The sequence below is a fragment of the Monopterus albus genome, unplaced genomic scaffold (genome assembly GCF_001952655.1).
Source record: "Monopterus albus unplaced genomic scaffold, M_albus_1.0 scaffold5.1, whole genome shotgun sequence".
NCBI classification, from domain to species: Eukaryota; Metazoa; Chordata; class Actinopteri; order Synbranchiformes; family Synbranchidae; genus Monopterus; species Monopterus albus.
Window position 1 is genome coordinate 2,528,155 of NW_018127885.1, and position 21,433 is coordinate 2,549,587.

General features: G+C 38.3%; 1 long non-coding RNA gene across 1 annotated transcript in view; it reads left to right on the top strand.

Annotated features, from left to right (window-relative positions):
* LOC109967130 (uncharacterized) overlaps positions 1-9,943 on the top strand; it is a 34,739-nt gene extending 24,796 nt beyond the window's left edge. The window contains exon 4 of the long non-coding RNA XR_002275891.1: positions 8,498-9,943. This is a non-coding gene — a long non-coding RNA (uncharacterized LOC109967130). The remainder of the gene's footprint in view (positions 1-8,497) is intronic.
* Positions 9,944-21,433: the final 11,490 nt, after the last annotated feature.

Sequence of the window (21,433 nt, forward strand, 5' to 3'; positions counted from 1 at the left end):
GAGAATTGTCAGCCTGTAAAGTCATGACCATGGTAGGTCGCTAATGTTACCAAAACAAATATGTTAGCTTTAGATGCTAATGCATCCAGAAGCAAGAATCAGAATCGAATATGAGTCCTTTAGCTGCTATTAATGCTCTCCATCAAAAAGCCAGACCAGTGTTAACCCAGGTTTTAGCTCTTTCTTTGCCGCACTCTTTCTGTGAAAAATAAAAAGAACTAAATCACAATATCTTCAGTCTGTTTCAGACGTTTCACTAACATTTAGCAGGGCTGATTTACAGCCTGTATTTTTACAATACAGGATAGAAGCTGAAATAACAACAGCAGTGCTGTATGCAGGTTTATTGATTTATCTGACCATGTGTTAAATCCTAGTTAATGCACCTTTAAGTATGTATGTTAAAGTATGTCCAGAAAATCTAATATCCAAGATTCTGGCACTACTGTGGGGGCTAAAAACCACAGCACAGTGGAGATGCTTCCAGCTACCGGCACAATAAAAACTTAGGTCTGTATAATCACTAGGAATACTGAAACCATGTTCTGAGATATTATCTGTAATGCAAAGCACAGTCATCAGCTTGGGTCCTTATCTCTCAGAGAGAATAAAATAGGTGGGTGTCTTTGCAATAAATCTGTCTCCAGTTTTCAAAGAGACAATACAGTCCCTGTGGAACATATTCTGTCAGTGCACCTCAAAACCTTCATACAGGCTTTGTCTGACTCACTGACTTAGTGTCTTTTATTGCTTCTCTAATCTTTGTGTGACAAAGTAATTGAGATTCTTATGGCTGAATATCTTCCAATTTCACTATCAACTACCCTTATTGTGGTGTTCAGACATTATAGTGAATATTTTTTTAATAATGTGAGGAACAGAGAGGAAGCACTATTGCAAATCAATCATTTCTATTCTCTCTAAGCAGATACATTTCCCAAAGAACAAAGGAAAGGAGAACAAATCACAGGTTTGGCACACCCTGTGATAAAGGGTGGATATTCAAGAAACACACACTGACTTTCGGTGAGCTAATTACTTTTCAAATGGACCCATTTATTTTAACCTGAGCGGCATTAAGATAAGATGACTGTATTACTTAGTGATGCCGAAGATCCTTTGTTACAGGTTCGACAATATATGGATCTGCCCAGGCCATAAAAACACAGAATGACTGTGTGAAGTTAAAGCATGAAGAGACAGTTTAAACAGATTTTACCTATACATGTGTTGAGAAGCTCAGTGTTGCTGTCATCCCCGGTTACATAAAACAACTTGCAGCAGTGAGTATTATAATTACAAATAAGCTTTACAATTGTTTATTTGTTATTCTTTCTACAGCCATTTAGACTAAGAAAGTCTATTGCACATAAAGTTCATAGATTATTGTTTGAAATTTCTTATATATGTGCATGTTACTCTGCAAAACATTTGGATGTATTATGTATTATGTTATCCATCCATCCTTTATATGCGTACACGCTGCTGTATATTTATCATGTCTGAATACAGAAAAAAGTGCAAGGGCTGAACAAATCAGTCTTAATCCCAACTAACTCGGTTAGACAACAAACAGCTGTGTTTCCATAGTGTATTACAGTAAACATTATAACTGAATTTGTCCACTATTACAAAGGTCTGCATTCAGGTTCAGCAAGGAGTGAAGCGATTTTACTTAAAGCATCTAGTGTATCATCTAGTGTAAGCATCTTTATCATCAGCTGATTTACAGTAAGTTTAACTTGTTGTGGCAACAGAGAAAACAGCTGTGTATGTAGCCGGACAGGCAGAAAGTATCTATTAACTGGTTCAGTTTACCCAGTTCGCTCCAGCTCCAGTGGCAGCTCTGCGTTCAGCCATGTCTTTTCCTCCAGTATTTCTTACGGGATAAACGCAAACACATTCAGTACAATAGCAATGAGAAAAGCTTTAATTTATTGCACTAAGGCTTTGATACAGAACAAGTTTGGAGGCAGATTTGTTTTCCACAAGGGCTTGACAGGGACCATGCCAACTGTGAAGACAGGCTCATTAAAGGCTTCTTCTCCCTGCAGGACAGCAGCCATTTGTTTTAGAGCCTATCTTCTCTCCAGCCAACCCAGATACAATAAGTCAAAGCAGAAGACTTCTCACACAGACACCTGACAAATGACAGTGTATACCTGCCTAAAATCGTAGCCGCATCTCTTTGGAAGATTAATGTCCAAGAGGAATCAATTTCCTGTGGGGAATCTTAGCAAAGATACAAATCTGCGAGATGGTAATGGGAATATATGTCCACATAGGATCTGACAAGAAGTAAACCTCATATGGAGAGAGAATATAATATGTGCAATAACAGATATGGGTCAGAATATATCTTTCAATAAAAGATATCAAGGGCAACCATCACAAAAATATATTCATTAAAATAACAACATAGTGGCAGTTCGGCCATTTTTATTCTTCAGCTCAGCTTTAGCTCTACAGGAGGCTATGTCTACACCGTATTTGTTAACTCTGTACAAAGGTACTCAAAAGTGTTCTCAGTCAAACCAGAGCCCCAAGGCTCCATTTAAAAATATTACTGATTTGGACTAACACACAGCAGACCCTCTGAATCAAAACATTTGGCAGGATAGTTTTCATTTTCATTCATAAATAAAGACCTACTGCTGTTCCAAGGTCAAGAACATTCTGTCCATAACCTCTAGAGTCCTGAGCTTTGGAAACCCAAGCTGTGCGGTCCTCATATGAGGACGCAGGGACTCTAGAGGTTAATGTACAGTACTCAGAGAAATTTGAAGTTCATCTGCTGATATGGATGAAGACTTCAACAACTTGTGCTGCAATCATTTTATCATTTGGTACAAAATCTTTTATTTTTTTTTCTTATATTCAACATTTGTTCATTGTGAGGAAAAAATACAAAATACAAATGTAATCTGTGCCTGGATACTGCATATAAAATAACATTTAAAATCCTGCATTATCTTTAACCTTCAACTTTCACCTTAGTGCCTTGAAACTATTCTGATGCAAACAGAAAGACACAGAGAAATAGTGTTTACCATAAAATAGTCTGAGCCAAACAGTGGCTCACTAACCATGGCTTAATCGAATAGGTAATAATCCTGCATGCATAATATTACACGTGGTAGCACAACAAGAAAAGAGCGCACCTAAAAATACTCTATTAAGTATCCTTGCTTATCTTTTTTACAAGGTAGTGGTGGTTAGTCACCAGTCTATGACAAGACTGACACATTGAGACAGACTTCTGAAAAATGCAGGTGAAGGTGAGGCTGAAGGTGAACTGAGTGATATCCACCATTCCTGTTTTTTAAAAATCATAATTTTCAGGTTAAAAGAAACAAGTGATTACTACTAGTGACTACTGTAATGCTTTAACTGATCACCTGTCACTATTTTGGGTTTTTCTCTCAATCAACAACGCTTTTGATTTGACATAAACATGTTGTGGGTGCTGTGAAGGGTTAAGCTGCTATAGCTGTGAGTTGTCTGTATTCCACTTCCATTATAGCAGTCTCCCTCTGGCTGTATCGAGTGTCTGCTGCTCAGGATGTGGTGCAACAATTAATCCTCAGATTGATTCACTTCCTATTGAATTGCCCCCAAACTCAAGCTGTAATTCAACCTGTCCTTGTTAATCCTAGACCCCGCTTTACTCACTCGACTTTAAGAAAGGGGCGAGACATGTAGCAGCCCTTTGTTCATCAATTTCAACACAGTTGTGTTACAGCTCCAAGTCACTGGCATGGTAGTAGTTTTTAGGTGTAGTCAGTTAAACATTTTTATGTGAGAAGAGAGTTCTAAATCAATCAGACTGATTGGGAATTAATGCTATTGGGCAGCCATCATTATACAGTAAAGCTCCACAACTTGATCTATTCTTGACAATGGATTTTTTTTTTGTCCTAGCTCCAGAAAATCAGAATATCATCATACATGAGAAGTCCTTAAACTAAGAGTTTGACATTTTTGGAAATAAGCTTATTTGCTTTCTTGGCAAAAGTTAGTTGTAAAAATAGAGTATTGTAGTAGCGAGTCCCAAAAACCAGGACTGTGTTAGCATTTTTGCACTTTTGGTTCCCTCATGCTGAAGTCTGGGATTTTTGAATGGGTTAACCCAAATCCAATACATTTTAATGTTTAGTTCTATAAAATAAAGTGCACTAGTAAATGTCCCACTTGTGATTTTTAATGCTTTGACACATCTTAAAAAAGGAGGTTGCTAACAAGCTGCTAAATGAGACTACAGAGGCTGTCTGGGATTTTACGTCACCATGGAGACTCATCCAAGCTCAGGTTTGCTTTTACAGCCTCATTATTTTTTAATTTACGCATTTGCAAACTATTCTAACTACCTGACCCAGCCATGATCACTATCTAGATCAGGTCATGCTGAACAATGTGTGCAACAAAACTTACTGATTAAGCAGTGGTAATTGAAAATCTTTGATTGGTTAGAGATGTTAATCCCATTCAAATCCTTTTAGAAGCCAATATCTCTGCACTGATGCCAGTGCTGTTCAATGAGTCTGGGTCACAGGAGGCTTCGACAGCACCTCTCCACATTAAGACAAATTTTAGAGCATATTTCTACAACAAAAATATTTTTAAAAAGTTACATAATCCATCTTTAAATGTGAAGCTATATCCAGCAAACGATTAACCTACAGTATCTTAGCATAAAGACTGGAAAGTTAACAAAATGCTGCCTCCTAGCACCATAAAACCTCACCACTTAACATGTTGTCCTTTTTGTTTTATTCTCACAAAGTCTGAAGTATAAAAATGACAAGTTGTGGTTATATTTGTTGGGAGTTTTGAGAAAGTTACTTCTCACTACCAAAAAACAGGCTGGTACATAACCCCCTGTAAAACAACAACGTGCCATTCTTTGCACTTTAATTATACAGTAGATGGATTAAATACACAAACTGTACAGTGTTAATTTGTGAGTTTTATATGTGCTGATGGGTTGGGTTTCCAACAGTGCTAGGTTATCTGTTACCAGGCTCTTATCAGGCTTTATACTCTAGGTTAGACTTGTATTTAAGAAACAGCTGTGTGTTGGCATGAGTGGGCCACAATCCACAATTCCATGACAACTGGCTAATCTCCATCTGCTGAGAAAGATCATGTGGTGTGATATGATTAAAAGGACCAGCACAGCTAAAAGGGCCTAGTAGTGAGCTTGTTTTGTCAACCAGAAATCTTGTTTACCTTTCGTGTGGTGAATTTTCTGGCGATGAATAACAGTAGCTGGTGTGAAAGTAATGTGGTGGTGATTTTCTATCATTCTGTGTCTTCTGAAATATAACAAACTGTCTCTGAAAACGAATCCAGGAAACAGCAGCAAAAGCTAATGTGATGAAAATATTCACAGTGATAGGAACAATCACATTTCTTCTGTTTTCCTAAGACAAAAGATATCGAGCCATTTACTCAGCTGTACTCCAGCTGCAGAATTTTAAATGTGCTGCAGTATTAGATTACCTCTGATCGCATCTTCATTGATACAGTGTTAGAGCAGCATTTTTTGGAGTGAGATTTCATATCACTTTTGGGAGATAATATATTTATATTAAAAGCTCTCATTGCAATCAATCTTTCCTCAGGGACCTGAAGAAAACGCTTAAGAAGTTTTATCAACATCAGCTTTTGGGGGCCTATGGAGGTGCTGTTTATTATGATTATAGTGCAGCACTATAAGGCTCAAGGGGCCACTTTGAAACTGTGAGAACAAATATTTCACAACTCAGAAATTTGTGTGGGTTCAGTCAGCCATATAGTTTAGTTCTGGGGACAATATGCTATGAACATCATCGTGCAACATGAGATGGTAACAGTACTAATCCCCTTCAAAGGCAATGTGCTTGTCACAAGTCCTTTAAAAACTCACTTTCCCAGTCAGAAAGCGCCAGAGGGAAAACCACAAGGCTGCACTCTGATCTTGCCAGGTCTATCACTTTTGATAAGAGCCTCTGAAGCAAATGAGGAAGAGACTGTCATTCAAGAAGAGCTCAGCTGTATAACACATTAATTAACATAAACTGCTGGAAGATCAGGGTCTACTGCAAAGGTCTGAAATGCTGTACTTGTCTGTTTGTTTGGTTTTCTTTCCTTTTGGCAAAGATTGAATCCTTTGTAAACATAAATTAGCAGTTTCAGTTAGTGTATTAAATAATGTACAGAACTGTCTGAACATTATAACACTCTGGACACGGATACAAGAAATGTAGTTCTCAAAATTATCTGAAATGGAAAGAAGCAGAGAAGAGACGTAATAAAACAGACAGGTATGTTGTAGATGCAACATACCTCTCATTCCCAGAGCATCAAATACTGATGAAATGTCAAGTACCTTTAGCATCTCATAGGGATGAGATTTTTAATAGAGTAGCCACTCGCATCAGTATTTGATGCCCAGAGCAAGAGGTTGTGGTAAATGAAGGGAGAGAGTCCGTAGTAGGTAGGAGGTGGCTGGGGTGGATGGTGGGTCAAACAAAACAGCAACCTTTCACATGGGAGAGTGGAGTACACGTCTGGTGTGTAATGAAGAGTTTTTTTTTTTTTTGTTAGTGAATGTTTTCCCAAGCCACGATGTTTTCCTAAACCTAACCATGTTGTTTTTTGTGTCTAAATATAACCATGTCATTTTTTCCCCTAAACAAATAATGCCATTTTTGTGCCTAAACACAGCAATGTCTTTCTGTGTACTAGCTAATTCTACTGCTGGTGGTGGCTTAGGCCCTCACATGGTGAAGGCCTGGGCTGAGACCTTCACAGGGATAAACAGATAATCTTCAGCAGAGAGAAAGGTTGTGTTCTTTAAACGCCACCTGTACTCTGCTCTACTTGTTCGCTGAAGGAGGGGAGCTTCTATTGGTTCCTGCTTGAGCAAAGATGAGAAAGCATGTCTCTGAGCTCTTTGAGGTGTGAAGCCATTTATGGCTTTTCTATAGCTTCAAACCTCTTTAGCTTCTGATGCGTGTTATGGCATCTCGCTTTAAGAGTGCCGCCTAATGACAAACCATATAAAATCAGTGTGTGCTCCTACTTTCTGTGAAGTGTTGCTTGTATAAAGAAATGCAGGAGGCAGTCTACACTGTGGAGCCACAGTTTAAGTGTTACTCGTACCAACAAAGAAGGTTTAACATTATTCTTGTGAGAATTCTAAATAAAGCCTGTCATATTATAAATAATGTGGTAACTGCTTCTCTCAGTTTGAGAGAAAAACATAACTGGCATTGAAGTGATATTCCCCAACCACGGTGTAGCCTGAACATAAACAGGGGAGGGAGTGAGAACATTTACACCTCATTCTTCTCATGATAATCAGAGCCCGCAATGAAGGGAGAGAGTCCGTAGTAGGTAGGAGGTGGCTGGGGTGGATGGTGGGTCAAACAAAACAGCAACCTTTCACATGGGAGAGTGGAGTACACGTCTGGTGTGTAATGAAGAGTTTTGTTTTTTTTTTGTTAGTGAATGTTTTCCCAAGCCACGATATTTTCCTAAACCTAACCATGTTGTTTTTTGTGTCTAAATATAACCATGTCATTTTTTCCCCTAAACAAATAATGCCATTTTTGTGCCTAAACACAGCAATGTCTTTCTGTGTACTAGCTAATTCTACTGCTGGTGGTGGCTTAGGCCCTCACATGGTGAAGGCCTGGGCTGAGACCTTCACAGGGATAAACAGATAATCTTCAGCAGAGAGAAAGGTTGTGTTCTTTAAACGCCACCTGTACTCTGCTCTACTTGTTCGCTGAAGGAGGGGAGCTTCTATTGGTTCCTGCTTGAGCAAAGATGAGAAAGCATGTCTCTGAGCTCTTTGAGGTGTGAAGCCATTTATGGCTTTTCTATAGCTTCAAACCTCTTTAGCTTCTGATGCGTGTTATGGCATCTCGCTTTAAGAGTGCCGCCTAATGACAAACCATATAAAATCAGTGTGTGCTCCTACTTTCTGTGAAGTGTTGCTTGTATAAAGAAATGCAGGAGGCAGTCTACACTGTGGAGCCACAGTTTAAGTGTTACTCGTACCAACAAAGAAGGTTTAACATTATTCTTGTGAGAATTCTAAATAAAGCCTGTCATATTATAAATAATGTGGTAACTGCTTCTCTCAGTTTGAGAGAAAAACATAACTGGCATTGAAGTGATATTCCCCAACCACGGTGTAGCCTGAACATAAACAGGGGAGGGAGTGAGAACATTTACACCTCATTCTTCTCATGATAATCAGAGCCCGCTGAGTCAGTCACCAGAAAACTAACTTGCCGGGGGGGCGTCCACTTTGGTGGAACCCCCTGTGTTGGCTGAGCACAAAATCTAAATAGTCTGGAGTTGTTGACTCATTTAAATGAGATGGATGGGTGGATGCTGCACAGCAGTTCTCAGACATTTGTCAGATGGTTTGTGGCATTCATATGAGGCATTTCATTTGCACTCACATTTCTGAATACAATGATTAATCTCCTGCTTCCTACAGCTTGTACAATGGAGCTCTTCAGAGTTTAGAGTGAGAGCACCAGCCTCTGGACTCAACCCTCTGGCACAGAAGCAAGACACTTAGTGGTTTTATTTCTCTTGGTAGGTGTTTTGTGTTTCTTTGCAGTCAATTTGTATCTCTACTGTCATTTTCATCACTTTGTAGTTTTGTGTTTTTGTTGTAACTTGCCATCTTTTTTTTTTTGCATTTTGCATTACTTTGTGGTCGCTCTTTGTCAGTTTGTTCCCCTTTTTAGTTGTTTGCCGTCTTGTAAAACTTGTTTCCAATCTTCTGCACCTCTTCAAGGTTGCTTTGCAAGTCTTTGCTGTCATTGTCTTTGTAGTATTAGATTGAGCTTCCAACAAGAAATGTTAATGGTCACTTCAGTGTATGGGGCCCTTGGCCTGGACCAAAGTCTGTTCAGTAAGTTCCCCTGCCCCTGATCACTGACATGCAATTTAAGTTGAACTATTGTTATTCTTTCTCTTTTATTGGAAATCATACTTGAACATGGCATTTTACAGTTTTGATGCTGCACATATCACTGTACAAAGTTCATGTAAGAGTGATGATGATGCGGGAGGAGACAAATGTGAACCTGAGCTGCATCAGTCTCTGATCAATAATGAGCTTATGACAGTGATGGACTGCAGGAATTGCGGAGAAATTGGAGAGACAAATTGTCCAGAGCTCAGACTACACAGTTCCACCTTGTTTCAAGGTCACTGCCTTGTAGTTCCTGTGAAATCAAACATGCCTTAACTGGATAAACCTCAAAGTTCATTTTATGGTAATAAAAGAATATACACTTAGGACTAATCATTTGTACATGAATAGTTCATTGCGTTTTGCTAGATGTGCAAGACCTGCTGTGTCCTTTTCATTTGTGCATTTTTTTTTTTTAAATACAGCGACTCTTATTCAAATGACAGCCATACTGGTTTGTCAACTGTGTATAAGGCTGCAAAGCAGAAGGGAACTATTAGGGTTGAGCAGTATTGTTATCAACATTACTTATGAGAGAATATTCTACTCTTTTGGGAAAAACTACGATACTGTATATTGCACACATTGTTTTTTTTGCATTTGAGTGATTCAGGCCAGTGGTTTCCATCCAGGTGTGGTTTCCCACCCCAGATGCCAAATGACTAAGATGAGTGTCTCAGTGTCATACCAGTTTTTGTTAGGTTTCTTTTCTTTTCAAGCTATGTACTTTTAAACCTTTTCAAGTATAGAGATTAGCACTGTTTGATTGATGGCACTCGTGTTCATGCCTGTCTGTATTCAGTGGTTTGTTTTGTGAGATCTCTAGAGCATCAAATCGTAATTGCCAAATTAGCACTCGTAAAATCATGAAATCCTTGAATCAGTGTGCTCTCCTGTGTTCCTTGTCAGTCTGTCTTACCTCTCTGCCATTAAAACAATTATAATTCAACAAATAAAGACCCAGGATGAAATGATCATTTGCTTTTTCTCTGAAAGTGTTGGCACTGAATGTTGGCTTTAACCCCTCATAAAACCTGTTCATCCAAATTAATCTGTTTTGCTTCAGTTCAGAGGACAAACATTACTCATTCAACATTTTTCTTACTGCCATTGTGAGAAAATTTAAATGCTTTATTAGGGCTGGAAGAACCACAGATTTTCTGTAACATTCACCCAGGTGCCAAATTAAACACCAGGTAGAGCTTGCCTGTTTGTTTTATTGATGTTAAATGCCCTATGTAGCATATTTAAGTGCTGACATTTTAAATGTGGTAATCAATATGTCATCAGGTCAAAATACGGTGAAGCTCTTTACTATGTCTTCTGAAAACCAGATTCAGTTAAACTGGAAGTTTCTGCTATTCCTCTGGTTTCTGGTTTTAAAATCTGTGCCCCAGACTCATTACATTTTCTAGTCCTTATAAGGCCACTATCAAGGCAGCCTATTGCCTACGCAGCATAGAGGCACAGAAAAACAATGATTTGCCTCAAGACTAAGCAGGTTGGAAAAAACCACAGCCACCAACACAAAGCAGAAAATCAATACCTATATAACCTGGTAGGGTCACACTGTCAATTGCTATGTGGTGCTCATGCAGAGTTGTTACTTACATGGACTAACTCTGGAATTACATAAATAAAAGCATAGTTTATCCCTCACTCTGCATCAATAATGCTTGCCATTTAAATATAAGATGCATGCTACTTGACTAAGTTAACTTTTTGAATAAAGCCCATATTGAGCTCAAGGTGAAGTGTCTCACTGCAAGCAAGAAACCAATAGAATAAATATATCACATGTGGAAATCTAAGGACACCCTCAGTTAAAACACGCACACAGAGCATTTAAGTCCTGAGGTACAGTGAGAGGCTTCACTTTTTTTCTCTAGATGAAAGAGCGAGTAGAACAAAGTGACAAAGACGGTGAACTCCCAAAATAGCATAATTTTGGCTGGCGATGAGTTTCTGATACTTCTGGGTCTTTTTTTTTTTTTTTTGCACTTGGGTTAAATGAGGGATGAGACTGTTTCCAGTCCAATCAAGGGGAGCAGAAGTTGTAACTAAAGTACTCTCCTGGAGAAGATTACATCAGACAGACAAAAACAGATTTAGATGACAAGATCATTTCATTTGGTTCTGCATCTGTCGTCTCCATATGGCTTTGTGGGTGATCTAATGCAGAGGGGATCTCAGCTAGAGCTGTGCCATCGTTTGCGGGTAATACTAAAGAGCGTCAACCACACTCCAGTGAGCTATTAATTCAAATCACATGAATTAATCCAAGTCTAGGCCTCTACCACAGAGAGAGAGAGAGAGAGAGAGAGTGTCCCTCTGCTTTTCCACCATGTGCGATATATTCCAGCCCTGCTGCACACAGCCACATTTTGGCACCTAGTGAAACACAAGTGGGAAAGCTAGATGGAGAAAAGAGAGAGAGAGAAAAAAAGTTGGACAAACTTTAAAACACCTTCTGTCAGAGGTTTAAATAATCCAGTGTGCAAGGCAATGTAGACTGTCTAGCCTGAAAGGAGTCATAAATACCACACACATGTCAAACCTTAGTAGTGTCTACTACATCTGAACTGCAGACAGCAGCACTGGATCTGGTGACAGTGGTACAACCCGCACAGACTGCATGCTCCTTTACAGTTTCAAACCATCATATTAATTTTTGTCAATGATTGTTCATTGGTGCAGCTTGGTGTGGTGCATCTAGCTTGTCTGTATAAAAACAAAATGTAAAATGTAGCTTCATATTTGCTGTACAGACATGAGTGGTGTACATGGCTCTGTGTTTATTTCCTAAAACCTAAGATGTGACTGTTTCTTTGTGTAGCCGAATAATGAAGTGGTCATTTGCTTGAGCAAGGCTCTCTGAATATTGACATTACCACCATCAAAACATCCTTGTCCTTAGCACAGCCTGTTTCCTTGGAAACATGCCTTGCTCGCTCGCTCGCTCTCTCTCTCACTCTCTGTTTCCTGGCCTCTGCTTTAATCTCCTCAAGTCCTACTCCTGTGTGGAGCTGCTGATGCCTTTGCACACACAAGCCTAAAGTAATAAACTGATATGTAGTATTTGTTTTTCACCACTGTCTTTCATTATTTCAGATCACTACATTTGTCCACACATCACACAACTTCGCTCTTCTAAAAGCTTAATATTCTCCTCATGTGCAATGGCAAGACAAAGTAAATGAAACCTTTGGAATTACTTCCAAACACAATCTATTTTAACTAACAACACACAAATCATTGTTTTGTTCTTGTCCATATTGATTTGATCATTTACACGATCACAGTGTTGGTTGGAAAATGTGACCCTCAAGGCTAATGACATCAACAAAAGCTAATTGGAGTCAGGAGGCAGCAAACCTGGAGTCCAGTCAATGGAACAAAATTGGAGGTGTGGCTTCGATCCACTTTGACTTATAAAGAAACGCTCTAACATTTTGAATTAGCTATTCACAGCATCTGTTGATATGAACCATGCCTTACAGAAAGAAAACCTACGATCAAGAACTGTGGATTTGCACAAAGCTGGAAAGGGTCAAAAAGTTGTATCAATGGAGATATTCAGTCCAAAGTTACACAAACTGTCTACAAAAGGAGACGTTTTAGCACTGTGGTTATGCCCCTTAAAAGTGAGAATACTCAAAGAGGTTTAACAATTTCAGGCATAAAGGGTGGTTAACATCTAGGGGAAAGTGAATTCCCAGGCGTATCAAGGTACAGTATCTTTCAAGGTACGATGGTGCATTTCAACACTGAAGTAAATCTATTACAGTATGACTTCAAGCAAAGAAATGACTCCTTCTGCAGTGGCCCAGTCAGAGACTGAACTTGAACTGTGGTGTGAAATGGCTTCAAGAGGGCTGTTCACACCAGACAGCCTGAGAATATGACTGAGAATGGTCCTTCAGGACTGTACAGGTCTGATCTGCAGCTAAAGAAAGTGCTTGCTAGAGGTTACTGCTCCCAAAGAAGGTTTGACCACTTATTAAATCCAAGGCTCTCTTTTTCCACCAGCACTGTGACTGTTTAGTGTGTTTGGTAAATACACAAACAATTATAATTGTATGTTATTACTAGATTGTGATTGCCTATACTTGTCGCTTAGATGAAGATGAGTTCATTTAATGACCAGTTATTGCAGAACATCAGGTAATTCCAGATGGTTCACCTTTCCTCTTTGTATTGCCACTGTCTTAAACTGAATCAGTGTATAGTGGAGCTGTCACACAAATGAGAGTAAAGTATCAGGATAGAAATGTTAAAACCACTGCCGATTAATTACATGTATTGCGCTGAGAAATTAAGACCTTATCATTAAAATATATCACTATAGCTTAGTAAACAATACTGCCTGTTCAACATTTCCCCCCAGAATTTTCCCAATGTGCTGAGTAATGGAGATTGCATGTACAGGATTGTGAAACCATAAAGATCACTCAAACATTTCTTACATAGCTAGTACAGTAGGAGATGAAATTAAACAGACAGGGTGAAAAAAAGATGAACCTAGAAACTATGAGAGAGAAGTATCCATTAAATGAAGATCACTGGTGAATAACTCAGTCAAGCAATGTGGAGAATATTGTGAGAACATGTATAAATGCAGGATAAGACCCAGATGCTGGAAACTTCTTTGCAAAACAGTCTGACAGATTGTGAATGTTGGCTGGAGACTAAAGTACTGAGTCCTTGATTACATTAATGGAAGACAGGTGAATGTAAGTGAGAACCGCAAAGAGAAAAACAAAAGCCTGAAGCAGGAAGTTCAGGTAGCCGTGACAATAGCAGCACTCATATGCATACAGTTAACTGCATTATTGTCTATCTAATTCAATGAGGCAGTGAGTATGGCTAGCTCGCACAACAGCATGTATTGTTGTATAGTTTAATAAAAATATAGGTTGCTATTAAACTTTTTTCATATGACAGAAATGTCTCTAGATGTGTGTCCTTTTTGTAGTAAAGGACAAAATCAGCTCAGATTTGCTCTGACTTCCTCGAACAGGCTTTAACCAGTCTAAAAAATGTTTTGACTGAGGTCAGGTTTATACATCTAATGTCATTAATTTTGTGTTTGGGCAGTGAAAACGGATTGTTGTTGAGTGGCTCTGTTTGATTGTCATGCGTTGTGATGTCTGTTGTAAATCCCCACAGTGTCCTTCATTACTTTTGTTAATCTCAGTGGACAAATAGAGTTAAGACATTCAGTTTTATACTATGATATCCAAAATTACTACAGTTTTTCTGAATAAGATATCATCTATGGACCCTGAATGACACGTTTTATTAAACATAACATAAATGGACCATCATCTCCTAAAGAGCCAAGTCTCCTTAGTAACAAGGTCATAAATGTTTTTGAGCTTGACAGAGAAACTCTGGCAGCTCCAGATTAACGTTCTCAATGAGCCAGCTGTCAACTCTGACAAAAATAAACAGGCTAAATCTGTTCTGACCTTAAGAGTGCACACACTGATATGCAAACTAACATAGCAAACACACAGACTGAATACACAAAGTGAATACATAGCTAGGCACACATATGATCTGTCATACAACCACATAAAGCACTAGGAAATAAGAGACACAGGAGGGCACTAATGTATGTCACAGCATGAATTGCCCAACAGAGAACAAAATAATGGCAATGGAAAATACACAGTAGGCATTGTGTGATGTATAGAGGGAAATGGTTATATCTTCCTGATGGTGTGCACAACAAGCCTCCGGAGAGCAAGTCATGTTATTATGCCCAACCTACATACCGTACATGTGAATTCAGTGTATGTTTGTTTCTTAGCGGCAGCGCCCTAAAGGACTGGTATATATTTAATATAAAGGTAACGAATAGTCCCTGTTCCTTTCTTCTTTACACCTCGTAAAATCCTGGGTTCCAGTTAGCTATAGAACACAGTATAGGAATGCAAACATTATTCAAATCATATATGGTAGGTAGAGACAGGTGTCTAAAGATGAATACTGGAGATGTTTAAGGAGAGAACATGAATATACTGCAAATATATTCCAAAGCTGTCGTTCCCAACCATTTTAGCTTGTGATTTCTTGAATTGAGGCAAAACCTACATGTTTCCCCCTCACTCCCAGCTGAATATATGTATGGCTTATTGCTATGTGAACACAATTTTTAGGTAGCATAAATGTTTTTTAAATATGCTTATCTTCCTTTACCTTTGTCATTATCTCTGAGTTATCCTGTGACTTGTACTTGGGGCCTGACCCCATGCCAATGATTGGGAACCACTGCCCAACAAAATACGTTTATATACTACTAACTGTGTACCTTAGACATACTTTGTTTTTTTACACAAATAATAGAGTACTGTTTTAAAATTGTTGTAGATAACATTAACACAGACACACACACAAAGAATGAGAGAGAGAGGGAGGGAGGGAGGGAGGCAGAGACTGCTATTGATTTGACAACCAGTTAATTCAAGTCTTTGTTACCTAATACAGTCTGATCTATCAACAATTGCATCCTACAGCAGAGAGCTAAATGTAATTTGCCCCAAGCATATTGATTCTCTTTCAATAAGACACCTGGGAAAAGGAGATGGCAATAATACAAAGAGGATTTCTACAAACATTGACTCATAGTGATGAGCCAACTCTATGATTTTACCAGCTGAAATGTTTATCAAAACATCTAACATACTCAGGTTTGACAATGCGCTTTGTAGCTAATGATCTCTGGTTTTTCTATAGCTTTCCAACTTAATAGAAACAATATGTATTAAAAACCCAACAACAAGGTACATAGAGAAACCGTATAAAAAAAAAAAAATCTTAGAAACAATTAGTATGAACTATTATAGTAATATTGCTAACACGGTCACTGCAGCACAGTTCTCATGTTAAAGAATGATCAAATGTGTCTCTGACTACTTTTTACCTAATTAAAAGACTTTTTCCTACTTACAGTTTGTATCATGTAGTTTAATGTGAATTGTCGATTCCACAAGTGAAACCCTAATAGCCCTGAGAATTGTATTGCCATGTGAATTAAATCCAGTGATGATATTGGTATTGTACATTGTTATGCAGCTGATTATAAGAGCAGTATGGGAATCAGAATCAAGCTCAATATTTTCATGACACTCCAAGCTAAACTTTGTAACTTTTACTGAAAAAAAGAAAGGTACAGGATAATGGTAAACATTATATATGTTATCAAAGAGTCAAAATTATGCTATATATATGTTGTCAAAGAGTCAAAATTATGCTAACATTAGCCACCATATAGCTAGCTTGGCATTGATACAAAAAATTAAGCTTTTGGACTAATAAGTCTCAGTCTAGATGTGCATATTGTATATACTGCACTTACAGCATGTATTAGGAAATGCTGTGTAATTTAGGACTGAAATAACTCAGCTGATTCTGGCAGTTCCTTGTCCATACAGCTACTTTAGGAATTGGTTCTTGAATTAAACTGTTATTCAGTGTGTAGACATGCTACAGTGCACACTACAGGAGGCTTCTGTACAGGCGATCTAAAATTAAATAAAAGATCATTTATTTTATGTTGTTCTTTGTGTTTTCTGGAAGGACTTCTACAGCGGTTTAGTGAAAATTTTGGTAAGCCATTCATCTTAAGGGCTTTCCCCCCGCTGTGAACATGTTGTGAGGGATACCCATATTGTTCCATTGAAAACCACTGGCCGATAAGATATGCATACTAATTATTTCATTTTCAGTTTTCAAGCATCATTTGATGTTTTTGAGGTAAAACTTCATCTTTAATTCTGGTAAGAGCTTATTTGATGCATTTAAAAATAGGAATCCATTCAAAACCAAATCATCCAATAAAAGCCGGGGCGCTGCATATCTGATGTTATCCCTGTGCAACCAGTTGAGCGTAAACTTGGCTTTGTGGTTCAGTTTGGTAGTTTCTGCAGCCTTATTCTAAACAGATGGCAGATAAAGACAGGAACCTGTTGCTTTGCAGTATTTCCACTGAGTGATACAAACATATGGGCAGACAAGTCCTGTGTTTTTTAAATGTGTTCAAGTCTTTGTTTAAATATTTTGTTCAAATGTATAACTACAATAAAAGTACAATCTTTGAATATTGTACCTACTGAATAATCACACCTTACACATACTAAAACACATGTCACAATGGGCACTGGGCATTTCCCTGTTTTGACTAATTAGGAAGTTAATTAATGAATCAATAAAATAATCAACAAATTAACTGATACTGAAAAATTGTTTATAGTGGGTGTATATGGACAGAGTTCACCTGTCTACCTGTCAGTCACAGTACCTTCGTCACCTTCATTATCCATTTTCCTCCGTGTGTTGTGATCCATTCTTGGATCACCAGTATTTGGATTTTGATGGGAAATGTTTTTTTTGAAAATGCCACTATGAATACAAAGGAAAAAAAGGGACAATCATAACATGATTGTGTTTATACTTGGCAAAAAAATGTACACATTACATCACTATAAAAATTAAGGGTAAAAAGAGATGTCTGTACTACTCGATGGACGCACTGCGAGTTATTGGGAAATAGTTATGTCTTGAATATGTGAAATCTACTGAAGTACTCTATTATTCCGTATAGTCATAGTTAATGAAAAGCATGCATACAGTGAATGTTTCCAATTCTTGAAAGCTGCTAACTGGTTCAGTTTGGTACAAGCTACATCTTATAGCATTGATGTCATAACGTAAACCAGATGTCTCCTTGGGCCACATTTTTTGACAGAGAAACACCTTTTTTCTATACAACTTTTTGTCGTAGCATAGATGGAGTACAATAATAGCAAAACTGAACATTTGAGAAAAACACTGCAGCGCATATCAGTTAAATTAATCATTACATGCTGAACAATTAAATAGCAATGTTTCAATGATACAAGTGGCTTAGCTGTGTCTGTAACCTATGTACTGTGTGTCTGCGTTGCAAGAGAAAGACTTGCACCTTGTGGTGGTGCTTCCCCTGGCTGTTTGGGTTTGGATGTGTCCCAGACAAAAGCCTGTCCAAATGAGATCAATCTGTTGGTGCGGCTCTCCCACAGCTCCACAGCCAAGCAGACTGAGAGGAGGAATAATGGAGCACATATGAAGCTTATGTTAGAAAGCAAAAAATGTTGTTAGTGTCACATCACACATTCACATGTGTGTATGCAGGGAGCATCCATGCATCATGTCTACACATGTGATGACAAATTTAAATTGAGTGGATATTTGAATTTAATGGCAGATTATATAAAACTGTACTTCATGGCAATATACATGACTCAGTAAAACAGATCTGAGGAAATCATTCTTTACCTTGTCCAAGTGGCATATCCAGGTCAGCAGGATAGTATAAGGCACTGCCTGATAGCTTTACAATTCGGATAACAATAGTGTGCTGTATCATAGCTAATTACAGCATGGCAAATAGTGTGTAATAAGAAACTGGGATAATGACCCATTACAATGGAGGAAGATCATCGGGACTTATTTCACCTAGTGGGCCTCCTCAGTGCTGTGGCTGTAAATGTATAATAGTTTAATAGCAGGACAATTTGGAAGCAGCTGGAGGCAAAGCAACCGAGGCAGCTGTTTCACTTCAGACCAGAGGGAGAGGGAGGGGGAAGACTGCAAACCACAACACTGCATTAGCATACAGCTCATCATGCACACACACACATGCACACATACTATGTTTATGCATGCTAACCAGTACTGGGGAAGCTGCTTTGAAAATGTAACTTTGCAAGCTACCAATTATTAACCTGTCCTAAATAACACAATCCCATCTGGGCTTGTCACAAGGACAAAATTGCAAAGAATTATATATATTTTTGTGTAAACAAACTTTGATTTTGTATTATCTGACTACAACTAAAACATTAAAGAAAAACAAAAAAGGAAAAAACACCATTTCACCAACTTATGCACTGGTCTAAAAGAAAACTGTTGTCTTACTAGTCAGTTTTGTAACATCTGACTTGTACAGTGGTAACAACTGAAACAGTCTTCAACTTAATCTTTTTTAGACAGTATGAAAAGCTCAAGCACTGGTCTAAATAATGGGCTTATCTTTTGTTTGTATGACACATGAGCAGTCTCTCAGCGTCCTCATCCGACAGGCGGTTCTGTTTGGTACTGACAATGTGCTGAAAGGATGCTCACATTCAGCATAGCAAAATAAACATAAAAACTGTTCCTTTCCCTTTATTGGCCCAAAATTATTTGTAGTTTCAGTAGATGACTACACAAAAATGACAAAAAAGAGAAGTAATTTAACTATTTGAATCAATATGTAAATATGAACATGCAGTAAGTGAACTACCAGCAAACTATGGAAAATGTACTTAAACTGCATGTTTAATTAAATGTAGTTCAGTAGTTGTAGTAGAGCAGCAGTAGTACTCAACACTGATGCATCACATTCAGCTTGGTTGTAAAATAGTAAAAAAAATAAGCAGGGGCAGCTGTAGATGTTAGTCTGTGATTAATTTAAGGGGGCAGATGAGCTACAAGAGACAGACACACAAAAAAGATGTTTATTACACAGTCAATACAGAAAAACGTCATAAAACTCTGCAACAAGACCATCACATTGCTCGGAGTTTGAGATTCTGTGCACTGAAACTGTTGTCACTCATTAATGAAAATGAAACTTATGGCAGAGGAGGTGTCACTACAAATATTAAATCCAAATTCAACAGCACATTGCATGTAGATGAGCACAAACATTAGTGCAGTTTGTCAGGTTGTGACAACAAACAGTATCTGAAGGCACAAAAACTGTTTCCAAGCTGAGCCTGTAGGATTCACAGCGCCCTCTACTGGCAGCAGACATCTTTAAGGTCTGTGGTTCCTGAAAATATACCCATGGTCCACAAGAAAAACCATCACTCACATTCCCTCGCCCACAAGCTTAGACACTATAATTTTGTGGCTTGGGCAAATTGATTTACTTGGACAAGAGGACTGAGGCTTTCTGCTCCAGCTGATGTCAGTTCCTTAACACGAATCTGTCATGTTTGTTGTTTTTTTGAAACAATGGACATTAAAGATATAATTTAGTACTTCATATGTTAAACAAAGAAAATACACAATTGTGCTTTTGATCCATTTTGAACAAGCTGGTGCTGAATGATGAAAACAAACCACCTTGAGATTCATGTTGTCCTTTCGCTGTCTGTATGATCCATGTTTTGTTACTGCCTGTGACTATAAACAATAAAGCTGAGTGTAGTGCCGCTTTGTTGTCAAGTCAAGAATCACTTGCATTCACTTTCAGCACAGACACATATTGTACTGAATTTTTTTGGCACTGGCGCAAACACACACATGCATGCATACATACTCAGGCACACACATACACAACCATCACACCTACTGTTCAAACAGGGAAACCACTGCAACTGGAAGGGACCGTGTGTGATCACCCTCTGCCTTTTGCTTTTTTCCCCTTCTGTATTAAAGGTTATTACTAACTTTCTCTACCTAAATTCTGCTGATTATTGAAAATGAAAGAGCATATTCTTGGCTTGGTGAAGACACATTGCGTGGTTTGAGATGTATTGTGAAATTTGCAGTATTGTTCAGAGATTTTATTCCAACCTCTGGTGCTTCCACCCCAAAAAAGTGAAGGGACAAGGAGAGCCACCTTCCGCGTAATGCTGTGAATACATGTCAAGGTCTTTTTTAAAGCCCTCAGCTCCAGTAGATAAATGGCGGGTACATCCTCACAATAACAAAGTGAAGAAGAGAACCAAGTAGCAGAGAGGGAGGCCAACGGCTGCACTGTGTCACCTTCTGCAGAAAGTGTACATAAACACTCTTTTCCATCTAGAGCGTCTCTTCTATTTTGTAAGTGATGAAGAATATGGGAGAACTTGAATGTGACAAATAGGAAGCAGACTCTCTTTACAGCTGTGAACAATTACAAACAGTGGATGGAATGTTTCTCCACTGCTGCTCTCAGGAATGTGCATCATTGCCCTTTGTCCTCTCAACAAGCTGGGGGGAAAGAATTCAAGCTAGTATAAACTGTGCATTAGAAGTGTTTTTAAGTGGTCGTGCTTTACAGTCTTTTAATTTAAACTAATTTGTGTCAAGAAAATGCTTAAAAAAACCCTCCAGACTGCATTTTTACTTGGCTCGGTTGCAATCTATATTAGTGTTATTGCTAAGATAAAACTTTAAGATAATACTAGAAAAGGCTAGATTTTCCCACAAAAATGCACGTTTGATACTGAAAATAACCATTTAAAACATGAAATAGTGAAAAATGCTTAAAAGGTTGACAGGAAAGTGGCTGTAAGAAGGTGAAACGGCACCTAAAATGGATCTGCTGAAAGAGGCTCAAGTGTGTAAGCACCTAACTAAGCTGAAGTATAAATTCAGGATCAAGCACCGAAGTATCGGTAGGATTAAAATTGCTGAAAGGAGCTGAAATGT